This window comes from Helicoverpa armigera, chromosome 10 (assembly GCF_030705265.1).
Source record: "Helicoverpa armigera isolate CAAS_96S chromosome 10, ASM3070526v1, whole genome shotgun sequence".
Taxonomy (NCBI): Eukaryota; Metazoa; Arthropoda; class Insecta; order Lepidoptera; family Noctuidae; genus Helicoverpa; species Helicoverpa armigera.
This window is the reverse complement of record NC_087129.1, coordinates 9,873,192-9,889,411: the sequence shown is the minus strand read 5'-3', so window position 1 is coordinate 9,889,411 and position 16,220 is coordinate 9,873,192. Positions and strand designations below refer to the sequence as shown.

At 33.8% G+C, this 16,220-nt stretch overlaps 1 protein-coding gene across 3 annotated transcripts in view; it reads right to left on the bottom strand.

Moving 5' to 3' along the window:
* Nucleotides 1–15,881, bottom strand: part of LOC110370996 (lachesin) — a 98,995-nt gene extending 83,114 nt beyond the window's left edge. For all 3 annotated transcript variants that reach the window (XM_064036650.1, XM_064036649.1, XM_021327044.3), the window contains exon 1: nucleotides 15,641–15,881. The gene's annotated coding sequence lies outside the window, so the exon portion shown is untranslated. The remainder of the gene's footprint in view (nucleotides 1–15,640) is intronic.
* Between the last annotated feature and the right edge of the window lie 339 nt (nucleotides 15,882–16,220).

The following is a 16,220-nucleotide window of genomic DNA, read 5'->3' as shown; positions in this document are numbered from 1 at the left end:
TCGTTGGGGTGTGTCTTTTATTTTTGAAATTTTAGTGTCTCCACGAGTTATTCTGTAAGCGGATTTTGTTGTCACCACGAGCTAGAGTGTTCAGTGCGTGTTCGTCACAAAACTCTTCCTAAATAGGAGGACTCATTGGATTGAGAGTTTGCATGTATAAATTCATAAGTATCTAGCTAGATAGATTGGAAACACACTTTTGATACGGTAATGCAAATATTAAATTATACTAATTTTGGGCACTTTTAATTTTTAAACCCAGAGTTACCTATTCTTGAGTTCAGCCCTTACAGAGATGAATAAATGATAAAGTGGAAAATCATTAATGATATAGGAAATAGTATATCAACATTTATAAATCTAGCCGAGACTGACACAATCAAATTACACCAACACAAAATATAATTGTCGACGACTTTATTATTGTTACAACATTGCTTGTACAAAGTTTGTCTTTTAAATAAAAGGTAAAGGTAAATTGAATATCGTTGGAGTAAATTCAATAACTTTTCAAACGTAGACGGACAACAAAAGCTGTAAGTAAGTTAACCTGTAATTGGGACAATCGATGTAGTCTGAGGTCCAAAATCTCAAATTGTTGTAAGATAATTTTGAAATCTCCATAGAGTTGTGAATGTTATTTCATTTTTATTTACTCAGTAATTAAAATCGAATATAGGTACTTGCACATTCCAATAAAAAGTTATAAGAGCCATTATTTATTTGTTTAATATTATATTAAAACAAAATTTGGTATCTGAAGCTATACTTGACAATATATCTTTAAAGGTACTGTAGAATTAACTACTATTAAATAGTGTTAGTGATGATAAATACACGCTAATTTATTGCATACTTCAGTAAGACAAAATAAAAGTCTAAATGACTCTTTGTTCTGCAACATCAACATAAAAACAGTAAGAGCAATTAAACAAAACACTAGTGCTTTAAAGAAACAACATTAACTTTCAAAGAGTAAAAAATAGAATACACTACGTACTCATTGTTTTACATTTTGGCATGAAAATGTAAAAAAAATAGAGACGACTTTGCAACGACCCCTTTTATGGCATTTTTTAAGTACCTGAATGTTAAATGTTTCGTTAAATAAAAAAGCGCAGACAAAAGCGCAGAAGTATTTAGCCAGTTTACCAGGATCGCAGTACGTAGAGGAAGTCGTAAATACGGTTTTATTTGGAAATGTGTTGGAACGCTAGCATTGTGTGAACGTTACGGTACCCAGGGGTCGTGTAACTCGAACTCTAGAACATTTTATTCGTGACCGGACCATGCCTGTTTAGTACTCATATATGCTGTTTATTACGTCTTGTGTATCCCAAATTTATTGTGTAATTTGTAGCACCAAATTCCTGAATGAAATGTTCTTTTGCAAATGTGCGTTTAATTCTAAGTGAAATTAATGAGATTTTTACTAAGTAGGTTCTATAGTACTGTAATATTATAGCAGGAAATACTCACGAAATAATTTACAAACACAATTTAAAACAGCATTCTCTGCGGACATAAAATTCCTCAACCGTTTTCTACAAGTATAATTTTCATAAAAATGCTTACTAAGCCCCATTTCAGTAAGCAAGTGGTTTATGAATTCATACGTACCTCAGTCGACACATCCGTCCTACTTGAATATGTGATGGGCCAACAAACGCTCGTTACCATATCCGACAAAAATGGAACGACTCCATCTTGATAAATATACTGGACATTAATTTATTACGTGAACCGTGGCGTTTTTCGCGCAACTGTTAATCATGTGAAACGGAACACCGATTCAGCAATTCACCGTCATCTAGCGGTGCGAATACCTGTTCGATTTTCCAATTTGCTTCTTTATTAGAATTCTGGAAACGTTCGAGAGCGGCAGGCAGTTTGTCCGCGGTCACCGCGCCTCGCAATTTCGCCTTCGTTTTTGGTCGTATTTTCTTTTAATTCACAAAATAGCGGGTTGTACCAATAAATCTTTGGCTCTGTGAGCACAATGCTGCTGTCGTACGTCGAATGCTTTTTATATAAGAAATCAAGTCTCTAAAGGTTTTCTCTATCTGAAAAACTGGTGACAAATGTTGGGAGGTACATTGTTAGTGCTGGTAAAGTTATTAGTACTAACTTTCTAAGCGTCCAGTAGCAAGAAGCAGTTCGCAAGGGAATTGTGGGAAGCTATTTATTGTTTGGTGTCTCAATATTCTGGGAACGGAAGTTATGGAAGTACCTTCAATAAACTTAGTTTCTTGGGAGTAGTACAGTTTATGGATCTCAAACTGCGGACTTCATCACTTCTTGCTGGACTAGTTGAAAGCAATTGCATTTCCTGGACCCTCAAACGACTCTTTATCAACTTTATGTAAGTCTGTGTCACTGGAAAATACTTGATAGAGACAGTAGTGACCTAAAAACTAGTTAGAATTGGGATACCTATTAGAATATTCTGTTCTATACCAAAAAATACATTTTATAGATAGAAAATTAGATTCCATTTTATTATTCAAAATCATTTTGGAAGATGTCTACGTGTTTCCTAAATTAAATGTTATACAAAAAGAATATTAATCGCAAGGAATCATAATTAATTAGTGCTCATTCAAATTCTATTACGCGAATAAAAATAGGTCTCAAAATTGTTATTTTATTACTTAACATAATATTTTCATTCAAAAAATATAATATTCATTCATGTTGTAATATGATAAAAAGGCCTAAACCATTCAATAAGAAAAACTAAGGACCAAAAGAATGATCACTTTGAAGAGGAAAAAAACTTTACTGATTACATTAATCGATCAATCGGTTGTCGTCATGAAACCAGGAAAAATCCTATAATTGAAGAAACCCCTTAAAGTACCGCAAATCGTCAAAAGAACAGAAAATTGGGGAACTTTTCAATACTTCGTGTATCATTAGGATTTTTCTGGTAACGGGGTTTTAATGATGAAATAAATAACTAATACGATTTTAGACAAATAAGTAGGAATAGGTACATTATAATAGTTCAAATTGGTTGCCGAGTTCTATGAAATATAATGTTATATTTCTTTTAAAACAATATGAAGTAGAAAAACTGCTCCGAAGCTGTCTTTGTAACTTGTGACTTTCTCTGCTTTAATTTAAATGTTAAATGTTTTCCTTTCCTCGACTTCATTCTTAGTATATTCTCAGAAAGAACAATACCTTATCAGCTACACAGAATTAGTTTGTCCCTTTCAATTATAACGCTTAATTCTATTAACATAAGGAAGCATTTAAAACAAAACGTAATTTTGTCTATCACAATATTAAAGTGACAAAATCTTTGCTACCTTAACCATCAAAAATAGGGCAGCTCATTACTAGCTTAACCCTGTAAAAGCCGGGACTAATAGCACTGTGAGGCAGGAGTATTAAAGGAAGACAATACTGAAAAAGTATTATTACTACGCCAAGTTTATACTTTGCATAACGCTCTTTATAAGTAACTTTGAAAGTCTTTTATTTCTGCAGTAGGGTAGTTTCCTAAAAAATAATAATTAGTCCGTCTTGTAGATTGTCCAAAATTAAGCGATACGTATTTTTTCTTTTTTAAATTGGATCAGAACTTGTTAAGATATAGCGTGTTAAAGTTGAGTGTGACGTCACAAGTTGCTACAATTTTCAGGAGACTGTGACGTAAAAGGCCCCCACTCCTAATTTTTGAAGCGTATTATCTTTGTCATTTTATGTTTAATTAAAAAAAGAAAAAATACGTATCCAATATTTTTTGATTATCTAAAAAGCGGACTAAATATTATTTCATTATTTCGACCCTGGAAACTACCCTGTTATTTTGGTATTGTAAGTCATTTGGTGCGCCATTGCCTATGGGGCTCGTTAATTCGGTCATTCCCCTAACTTTTATATCTTGTGGGTATGGACGCTATCCGTTATCTTTTCCAACATAACCGTCCCTAGTAGCCTTGGGGGTAAGCTGCAATGTATAGGCGTTATGCTGAAAATTATGTTCATAATAATTTTGGGTTTATGTAGTGAAGGGTGAGTTGCTAAGTCTCTATTTTTACTGTACTTGGATGTAGTACTGAATCTTTTTATGTAGATAGAAGTGCTTGTGTGTTAAAAGTCGTGGTGGCCTAGTGGGTAAAGGACCAAACTCTCAAGTATGAGGGCGCGGGTTCGATCCCAGGTCAGGCAAGTACCAATGCAACTTTTCTAAGTTTGTATGTACTTTCTAAGTATATCTTAGACACCATTGGCTGTGTTTCGGATGGCACGTTAAACTGTAGGTCCCGGCTGTCATTGAACATCCTTGGCAGTCGTTACGGGTAGTCAGAAGCCAGTAAGTCTGACACCAGTCTAACCAAGGGGTATCGGGTTGCCCGGGCAACTGGGTTGAGGAGGTCAGATAGGCAGTCGCTTCTTGTAAAGCACTGGTACTCAGCTGAATCCGGTTAGACTGGAAGCCGACCCCAACATGATTGGGAAAAGGCTCGGAGGATGGATGAGAAGTGCTTGTTTGTTAATGCATACTGTAGTCTCAATGGCATTTACATAATCCAACATAATACATACCAAAAATATTGCCCTGGCCTGCATTATATTCTCAATAACAGCAAACAACATAAGCTGTGACGTCATAACTGCGTAACAATGCACAACATTTGCAAAGAGCACCTCTTGCTAATAATTCGGACAATTGGCATACCGCCATAGGTCGCAAGCTCGCTTTGAATACCACAAACATATTGTGTCCAATATCCAACTGGCTTCTGAATTCCTGGTACATTCCGTTTGGAGATACGTACGTGTAATCTTTCGAGCTCTGATTGTATGTAAAATTTTTAGTATCGTTGGCTTGGAAGAGTAGTAAAGGAATACTTTTATTGGTTTTGTTATAAGCAGATTATCTATTTAGATCTGTGTTGTTGATAAAGACTTGAAACTCAGTTTTTATGATGAATACCTACGACAATAATTGATCTTTGATGCATTCGACATTTAAAACTCTTTTCAGCATCAACCAAATAATAACTCACAATTCATTTACTACAAAAAATCTGCGTTTTTTTTTTAGGAAACACGAAAAAATGGGATTACTTTCTAAGAATTCCATCCAGCGAAATTACATAAAATTACGTATACACTTTACAAGCAGCCAGTATTGTTTTTACCACGTATATTCTTCCGTGAATTTTCAGGAGTATTTTGACTAAACTCCGTCGAGCTGTTATACAATTTTCGGTGTAAAAAAATTATTTTCACACAAAAAATAGGCTTTCAGGTTTCACTTTATTCATAAAATTCTGGATAGAAAAAGTAACATTGGTTAGGTTACTTTACACGCAACTTATGTTCCAATTTAACTAGTTGTATGTACTAACAAAATTCTTGGCCTAGATTCATATCGTTTGTATTGTTCCATATTTCGAATCTAAATTAAATAGTTATGTAACGAAAGCTAGGTTCCTGGAAAGTTTCGGCTATCTGCTCGAATGAAGTACGTATTAGAACAAACTGATATGATACAAGTTTTTAACAACGAAACAATTTGATGTTTCACTTTTAGTCTGAAATAAAAATATTTTCATTTTTTCCTACTAGAGTTTTAAATACAATGTATAGTTACACATTGTAGGTATGTTGCGTCATGAAAATATCTTATGAAATTGTAATCAAGGTGGCATACTATTTCACAATCTGTCATTTAAACCAGCGGTAGTAATTGTCTGCCAAAATGAACTTGCAACGTTATTATTTTTAAACAAACTCCAAAATAATTAAAAACCCTAAAACCGTTTTTAATCATCCTATTTCAAAAGCTTGATAAAACAAAATTAGAATATTCAAAAGCTGTTTTAACAAACGCATCGATTATGCCAAAAGTTTTAAAATGGCGATTCAAATTAACATCGTTTTAAAAAGTAACAACATTCTGAAAAAAAATAAGCGGATGAGTCGTTATCGCGACCATTATGGGAATATAATTTGCATTTCAGTATTAATTCAAATTGTCTCGCTGTAAATTCATTTTACGTTCTTTTGATAATTTGCAAAATGTTCCTTTAGCATAATGAACGTTTTTATCTATAAAAAGTTTTACATAAATACTGTGACAATTGTTTAAAAATATGCTGTTATTAAGACATATTTTGTATTATATACGAGTTTAATGACATCAAATTCAACAGTTATCAAAATATGATTAAATTACACTCCCTGCAATTCACAGATTGATGATAACAACTCATCCTCCGAGCCTTTTCCCAATCACGTTGGGGTCCGCTTCCAGTCTAACCGGATTCAGCTGAGTACCAGTGCTTTACAAGAAGCGACTGCCTATCTGACCTCCTCAACCCAGTAACCCGGGCAACCCGATACCCCTTGGTTAGACTGGTGTCAGACTTTCTGGCTTCTGACTACCCGTAACGACTGCCAAGGATGTTCACTGACAGCCGGGACCTACAGTTTAACGATGATAACAACTATCATATGTAAAATGATTAAACTCATATTTTAATGCAAAAGCCAGCGCTTTTCAGTACCTCAGCCAGAAATATTCAGATGATTTGAGATTTTTAAGATCGTGGTGGCCTAGTGGGTAAAGGACCAACCTCTCAAGTATGAGGGCGCGGGTTCGATCCCAGGTCAGGCAAGTACCAATGCAACTTTTCTAAGTTTGTATGTACTTTCTAAGTATATCTTAGACACCATTGGCTGTGTTTCGGATGGCACGTTAAACTGTAGGTCCCGGCTGTCATTGAACATCCTTGGCAGTCGTTACGGGTAGTCAGAAGCCAGTAAGTCTGACACCAGTCTAACCAAAGGGTATCGGGTTGCCCGGGCAACTGGGTTGAGGAGGTCAGATAGGCAGTCGCTTCTTGTAAAGCACTGGTACTCAGCTGAATCCGGTTAGACTGGAAGCCGACCCCAACATGATTGGGAAAAGGCTCGGAGGATGTATTTGAGATTTTTAAGCTATTATAAGCACATAACCTACCTGAACAAAATAAGATTAATATCAGCGCCATCTCTTATCGACCTAAGTAAACAATTTTCTCATTCCTTATCTGACTCGTATTATCAACATAGCCTTAGGTGATGTGTTATTACGAATATTATCGCTGCAAAAGCTTGCTCGCATGCACCCCTGTTATTACGAACCCGTCTTCCACAAACAACCATCTTCAATAAAGTCAACTGACTACTCTAAATTCACATAAAAACTGATTGAAGACTAACAGCCAGTTTCTTCATCAAAAGTAACAGCCAAAGTAATGTCATAAAGTAAAAGTAGCGGTCAAATTCGTTTTTTCAAGGCTAAAGTGACAGCAAATCTAATAGAAAAGACGAATTTGACCGTTACTTTTACTTTATGACATTACTTTGGTTTTTACTTTTGAGGAAGAAATTGGCTGTAAAACGTCAGATGTAACGAATTATGAGCAAAAGGATTTAACTGAAAGAAAATAGAAAATTTACATTTCTTTAAGTACCTTAGCCGAAAAATTACCTGATGATTTGAGACTACTATAAATGACATAGTAAAGTTGATAACAGCGCCTCTTATCGACCTTACTCAGCAATTTCTCATTCCCAACATAGCCGTAGGTGGTGTCTTATTACAAATATTATCGCTGCACGAGTCTGCTAGCATGCACCCCTGTTATTACGAGCCCGTCTTCCACAAACAAAGATCTTCAATAAAGTCCACTATTTGTGACGTCACAATATTATTTTTATTACTCGTGTATAATTTTATTGTACCAGCCAGTGCAATATTTGTGCAGTTTTGATTAGATGTTATCTGATCATTATTTTTGTTTTATTTATTAGAATCCGCTACTATAACGCTTTAATAATAAAATCACTTATTTGATTGCTACAATAAATGTAACAATATTTTGTACATTCTAATATAAAAAATACAAATAGCCTTCAAATGGAAATGGTATTATTTGAAAAATAATCATCATGTCATTACTATTTTTCAGTTGATAGTTATATTTTCATTGTTGTTCAATCATTTTTATGTGACTATTATTGTAGTTTTCATTTGCGTAAACATTTTCGATATTACTTTTTAATTTATGAAAATGTAATAACAGTAATGTGTAGTAGATATGTTTACGTATGTTTTAGATTTCCTATAGTAATTCCTGACAACTATTATGTTTTATTATTAAACAACTTTATAAACATATTTCGTTATAACTAACAAACCACGCATATATGTAAAGTTAATATTTAATCAAACATTTAATAATTAACTTGCAAGTGAATTTCGAAAACTAATTTTTTGTTAGTTTTGAAAAATCGACGTATCTTTTTCAATGTTTTTAACCTTTAAATTAAATAAAGATCAAGATGAAAATTTTACATTCAATTTTAGAAGTAACGATATCATAGGTTAATACACACACAAAACACTAACCTATCTCTCCGAACTTACACGTTTCACTGAAAATGTTCAACCCAACATTTTATAAAATAAGTGACGCACGTCTGTTTAACTAATACCCATATCCCTTTTTTTATCGACAATTCGAAAAGAGTACGTAAAATAAAGTTGAAAGCCACCTAGCAATAGATGGCAGCACCTGCATGTCGAGCTAAAGCGATCACTACAAGAACACGTCTAGTTGCCAATCACCTATCATGTTGACTGACACTCAAGTTCATTCCATTGCTGAGTAGTTTACAACTTCCTAGAACTAGGTAAGTGGAAGAAATAATGAAACACGAATACATTTATCAATAGGTAGACACAGTATATGACTTAAAAAACCGGAGAGCGAGTTATACTCGCGCATGAAGGATTTCGTATCATTATTTTACAATATAGCAAAAAAATAAGTTTGTTTTGTGTAAGCCCCCTAAAATTATTATTTTTCGTTTTCAGTATTTGTTGTTTTAGCGGCCACAGAAATACATATTGTATGTACAGAAAACCTATATTGTACTCATTAGACAGCAATAAAGTCCTATACCTACATTATATTAAACATTATCAAAGCGAGGTGATTTTATTTATAGTTGTTGCTGATAATGATGACATATTACAATATACAATGTTAAGATATAAAATGATACTCGTTTCGATGAATAAAAGATGGCAAAAGTATGATAGAACGCCGTGTATTCGGCACATAACATTAGTTTAAGAATTGTAATAGTTTAAATGTTCCCAAAAACTACATTCTTACATACAGAGTTTGGTTATACTTTCCTTAATGTATAATGCCATATACATTTATACATCAAGAATACTTATCCAATAAATATGATTGTACCCATTTATTATCAGGAAAGAAGCGGAAAGCCTTTTCCTACGACGGTACAAGGGACACTGTTAAGAGGATTACTTGAAATAATAATTAATCTTGCTTACTTATCTTAGTAATTTCACATTAATTTTCAGGTAGGACTAAACCCTTATTAGTACAACGACAACAGTTTAATTTTGAATATTTTTACGTTTAGTTTTGATGTGGTTTTACAAAAGAAGACTTTATCGATTATATCATTGAAGTCACTTTTGAATGGTCTTGTTTTTTGATAAAAATATTATTTAATGGTTGGGACAACCGTCGTATTGTCTCGAAACAATGTAATTTTATATCTCAATTATAAAACGAATATTTTGTGGTGGCAGAATAAGTAAAATAGTACTAACCGTAACTCTAGCTGTTTGTTAACAAAACTAATAAAATAATAAATATAAAATTAGATATAAAACCTTACATTATATGCTCCACGATCTTTTAACCCCAAACAACTATTATGTGAAGGACAAAACAAAACACAAATAAACAAAAACACCCGTTCCAAAGCAATTTCAAACAATAAATTCAAATTTCAAAACCACTATAAACTGAAAACTAAAATTAAATTCGAAAACGAATAAACACGACGCCGCAAGTTATTTTAATCAACAATAATAAATTGTGGGCGAAGGATAAAATGTATAGAAAAAAAACACAATAACATTAATTGATACTGTTTCATATTCATGTTGAATAAATAGGCTGTATTGTATTTTTTTTTTATATAGGATCAATACTGGCCGGACAAACCGTTTCCCGGTAAATTATTCAAATATTCGAAGTTCGAAATTGATCGATTCATGTCTATGAAGGTTGGTACAGAAGGGAATCAACTGGTTCCAATCAAAAGGGATTTATAGAACTTAGCGATATTATGTTCGGGATAATTTCACAAGTTTTTTGTCTTCGTTTACTTACTTACAGAAATGTATAAAATTAAAAGTATGTAACTGTATAGCCGGATGAAGAATCGACTATTCTAAATGTGCACCGTTTAATTATTTTTCTCAACCTCAGATAAAAATGTATTGATGTTCGTAGATAACACAAGTACCTATACGAAAAGAGTTTCCAGTGGGGACATTCAAATAATATAATTTAATATAAATTATACTTATTTATCTTTCCTTCAATCTCTGAACAAAAAATATGTAAAATCCACCTTATCACATTATAACTAGAATACAAATTCCATTTTCTTACCGTACCATGCCTAAAGCATTAGGATAACACTTAAATAATCGCAATATATCTGTCCTTATATCCCCACGAAGGCATAAAACCGTCTCACCAAAACATCGTTAGCTTAAATGTAGCCAAAATAAAATCTAGATTGAAACCCAGACAGAATGTAAATATGAAAAGAGATGTGTCATTCTGGGAGGGTAACTCCCTCATTTTCTTGTGTCCTTTGACGATGAGTACTCTTTTCATAATATCCTGTGCTAAAGAGACGTTTAGTATAAATGTGCCTATGTCTTTCAAATAAAATACCTCAAATTGCAATTGAGAAAAACTTCCGTTGCAATACGACATAAAAGTCTATGTGTCCATAGCAAGGACTTGGTCCATAGAAATAGACGTTCTTGTTTCAAAATACAATGCGCCATGACGGTGCCGAGCGAACCCGACTGTAGCCGAGGATAACCGATTCAGCTTCACCGATCTATGTCCATTTAGTTCGCTGATTAGAAAGAGACAAAAAAAGTAAAAAAATACGGTTGAATTGAGAAGCACCTTTTTTAAGTCGGTTAAAAATAAGCTTGGACAAGATCACCTCCGATTGGTGGCTACTTCACTTGTTAGGTTATAAATTTTATTAATTAGTCAATGTTATCAAATACTTAAATTTTACTTATGTATGCTCATGCTTACCGTGGTAGATACTTCGCTCAAGGTAACTAAAATTTTTAACACCCTTGATTTTAAGTCTCAAAGTTCATAAATAATTAAATGTTCAGGCAGTCAAGTTCTACCACATTATTCCGTGACGAACAAAACTAGAAAAAAAACTACTAAGTTCTATTACTGTATGTTCAATACTAATAATAGTTTACAAGCACGTGTATCAGTGTAACAAAATTATTAATGATAGGAAAACTACCACGGTTAATTCCATAGATATACCTACATAGTTATTTATTTCTTCATTTTCTTTTCCTACATATGATACAACCTGATGAGTGATTACTAACTAATTGTAAAACATTGAAATAAGTTCACGAAGGGAACTATCATTCTGGTCAAACTAATTCAGGTCCGAAATTAGTTGCTTGTGCCTTCAAAACACTAAAACTGTATGAACGGGATACTTCAACGCATTTATAAGTACCTAATAAGCTTGACTTCAGAGTAACACAGTTGTTTGGAGAAGAATTTTAAAAGAAAAATAAATATCCATGCACAATCATCATTAAATCGTCTCACCTCGATTATTGACTGATATTTCTACGAAATCATGAGTTACTACTAATCAACGTTGACACATAATAATAGATAGATAGGTATAATATTATCCTAAACGATAATTCTCAAGCTTAATCAAGTCTAACAAATGACCTAACCTTGATACCTCGATATTACCCAATGTCGGATTCTGGAGGTCAAATGACGATCACTCAATTTAAATGTTGATTCAGCTGCATCTACATACATGAACTAATATGTAGATTAGAACATACTACCTAAGTATTTCAAGTTGCTTATTAGCAACGAGCCCTGCAATGATGTTTCTCTGTGGCCTTAAAACAAATCATCTCTCATTAAGTGAGCTGCATATTTAATCACCTAGCAAGCCCAGTGTCGTAGTTTTCTCTAATCCACCCGAAGGTCTCTGACATGGAATTGTAACAACGACTTCTATTGAGTAGTATTCGGGGAAGCCGGCTTTACATACTCTCCTAGGCACAGCGGTGTAACACCGCTAACTTCTAGACTACGGGCTGCTTTGTGAAACCCACAAAGCGATTTCGGCCCATCCCGAGAATCGAACGAAACAAAACAAATGAAGCTCAAATAACCCTTGAAAATTCTAGAATAATGACGTTATTAAACAAGAAACGTTCCCTTTAATGTTTTCACTCTAAATAAACCGAATTAACCATTAATGTCCTAGTTTAAGGACATAACTTCTGTAAAAGCATGACCATTTTGCCGACTTAATTACACTTAGTAAAACTGATTTAATTTCGGAATTCTTACAACCAGTTAAAATAAATTTTACATGTGTATGTTATGCTGGGAATTCAAGCGTATTAAGCCTCTTATCGAAATCCTCTTTTATAAATAGTTCTGGTTAATTACCAAATAAATGCTTAATAAGGAGCGTTAACAGTTTCTCTCTGATATAATATTTTACCAATTTTCCGAATCGGATATAAATATTTGTTACGGTAGCACAAGTTCTTACCACGATTCAGATATTATTTTGAGTATTAAGTTAAGAATATTTAAAGCTCTCTACTCTTATTTTAAACCAAACTTAGAAAAATATTTCAGCTTTAAGTATGTACAATCTAATAACCTACTTATTGCTATCTGAAAACGAATTCCGAATTTTCACGGCAAACTGTCATTCCACCAAGCCTAAGGAGTCTCTTCTTCACCACGCAAAGAGAACTTATCAGGATCTATAAAAGATTCTTCCGTCGGCATGTATTCTGGTTATCCAAAAACTTGAAGTTCCAGTACAAAATGCATCATAAAAATTCGAGGCAGAGCATCTCTTAATGAGCTTTCCGTCCTATATAAATATACGAAATATGAAAATTCCGTTCCGTTCCACTGCGCTGTATATATGACGTCATTAGAGATATTTCCGAAAGGAATTTTGCATAATTAGAGCCTGCATCGAAGCCGTAAAATATTTAACTTTAGAATAGTATTAATTCATTCATTCATTCATAATTCATTCGAATATTGTTGAATACTCTTAAGAAAGCATGTGTTTAGATCACAACTGTTAGTTCGTTGAAATATATGAAAGCTCCAAAGAAAAAACGTAAAATATCTTCTAACCGTATACTGTAACTAGGTCTAGTGTTAAGGGATGAGTGTCAATCTTTTAACAAAATATTTGATTATGTATGGTTGATTAATAACATCTAATTTCACGGAGCTATGAAACTGGAACGGTACTTCTTATTAAACAGTATCCTACTGCTTAAAATTCTCGTACTCATTCAAAATAATTGCAAAATACTTTCGTTTTATTAAAAAATATTATAGCAAGGAGTTAATGTTAAGTACATTGTGATGTAATTAGGTATCAATCTTATACATGAAAGATAAATGAAAAACCTTCTAAATTGCTGCATCATAATTCAATTTATAGTACGTGACTTACTTGCGCATCCAACAATGACAGATTAACAATATCAGTCAATGTCATTTCCTTTCCTTCCCTTCAAACTTATCTTTAATTTTGTTACAAATGATCTTGCAATAACCGTTCTATCATCTATATAAAAGATAATACCTGCGTAAATGTAGAAAAAGATATCTTTATCCACCTTATTAAAAACGTGGTGTTAAAAAGTACCGGCTCTAGTGTTAGGTTTAGAACATTAACTTTGTTCGGGATGATGGCTTAAGTCTAATACTAAAGCTGGTACTCTTTTAGGACCACGTTTTATAATAAAGTGAAAGCTCCTTTCCTTTCCTTCAGAATTATCGTAACACATTTTCATATTTTGTAACAACCGCTCTATATGACTGTCTAAAAATTTCATGATACATACTAATGTCCTCTTTTAAGTTAACTTTTGAATAGCAAAAGCATTGATTTCTGGTCAGACGAAGTGCAAAGTTAAGGCCTACAATCACCCGTCCTCTATTTTCCCGGATGACCGCATAGATCCTTGTGATACGGCAAACTAGACACTCCCACATAAGTAACTACGGATTTCAATAAGATATCTATCCGTAGTTTCCCGGTCAGAGATTCAAAGACGTTATAATTTTATAGAGAGCTTATGTCACAATTCACCAATCTAACCAAGGGGTACTGGGTTGCCCGGGTTTCTGGGTTGAAGAGGTTAGGCAGGGTAGTCGCTTCTTGTAAAGCACTGGTACTCAGCTACATCAGGTTAGACTGGAAGCCGACCCCAAAATAGTTGGGAAAAGGCTCGGAGAATGATGATTATGTCACAATTCAATTTCTAATCGCAAAATAAAGATCGGTTATAGAAATCCACCATAAGCCCTTCTAAAGTCATAGTTGAGTTATTGCTATTATGAATCTGTGGATAGAACGAATTGTTTTCATGATATATAAGTCTTACACTCCATTTCGTACCTAAAGGTTATAGGTTAGAATATTCGAAAGAGTATTCTAAAAAAATATTGCTACCGGATGGTTATTTTGAGTAATATTGAGGATAGAATAAGGCAGTTTTTATTGAAAAAGAGTTATGAACTTGTGGTATGTAAACTTATATTTATTTTATGAGTATAGTAATCATTATAGGCCTATTGTATTACTATAGATATGATAAATATGTATAGCTAAAACAGTAGTTTTAGAAACATAATAATTAATAATGAAATATTTCAATTACATTACCTGCAAACCCCGGAATGTATTCGTTGAATGATTAAAAAAACTTTCACGAATACTCAGCTTCTTCCGGGTAAAGCACGTTGTTAATATTTTAAAGGTTTACCTAAATAATTTATTCACAAAGGCCAGATACTCTCGTAAAGTATTGATCGAAGGGTCATTAAAATTAATGGGGTAATTTAATTACCGTATTTAAAATTAATCATATAATTTACTGGTAAAAACAAAATAAAAGCAGTAATGTGTAATAAATGAATAATACCTGTTTCATTTTATGATCTGAAAACATGCTGTTAAATTCCGAATGGACCCTTCATTAACCTGTTTGTAATAATATACTTCATATTACTAGGCTCACCGAATGTTATTAAAAATTTAACAGGTAATTACAGCAGGCATTATGAATCTGAACGTAATGACTACTACCGGATAATTAAAAACGGCACCATTACAACTTAATTAATTTTCTGATTCATTCGTAATAAACTGTTTAACCGGCAATTATTATGCATAACGCACCGACGGCACTGCAGTCGCACATACATGGCGAAATTAACAACATGCTTCAATCAAAAACCGTATCCAACCCGAACAACCCGGCCGCAGTAACGAGCACATCGTCCTATAAAATGGACATTAATTCATCGAGCACGCCGCCCCCAATAAAATAAGATCAATTAAAGAAAAATCACCTATCCGGACCGAGTATGTAGCTCAATCGCACCAATCCTGTTACTATGCTAATTTTATTGCAGAAAACACCACTACTTACCGGCTGTACCTATGCAATGCAACCACACGAACTCGCACCCAACTCACTTACTTAGTCGCACGCAACCACTTAATCACAAGTCACAAACATTTGTTCACAATCATCGATATGGTCATTTCCACGGTAATGCTGACACTGAAACACGTCACAGACACTGTTTGGGGTCACCAGTCCTGTTTTTTTGGGGTGCGACGCGTACAGGCGCTCGCTTCGTCGTCGCAGGCTCTACTGGCTGGGGCGACGCTACCGCGCGTGCCTAGCCCCGCGGCCCTCACCCCGCCCCGTTTACCTCGCAGTACAGCCAAATAGAAATAAAGTATGCGCTGTAAGGACAGTACGTGGAAGAAAAAACGGATCTAGATGCCTGCAGGCGAGTTAGTTAGATCGGAACGTTTCAAAGACTCGATGAAGCTCCTCTGATTTGCTACTTGAGAGCTTGTTATCATTGTACGTTTAGGTTATTGGAAATAATACTGATTTTGTTGGAATAATTTCTCTTTTTTTTTCGGGAAATGTGTATTTTAACTATTCCCTGTTTTATGTGCCTAAATATGGTTTTGGTATTCAGCTTTAATGTATT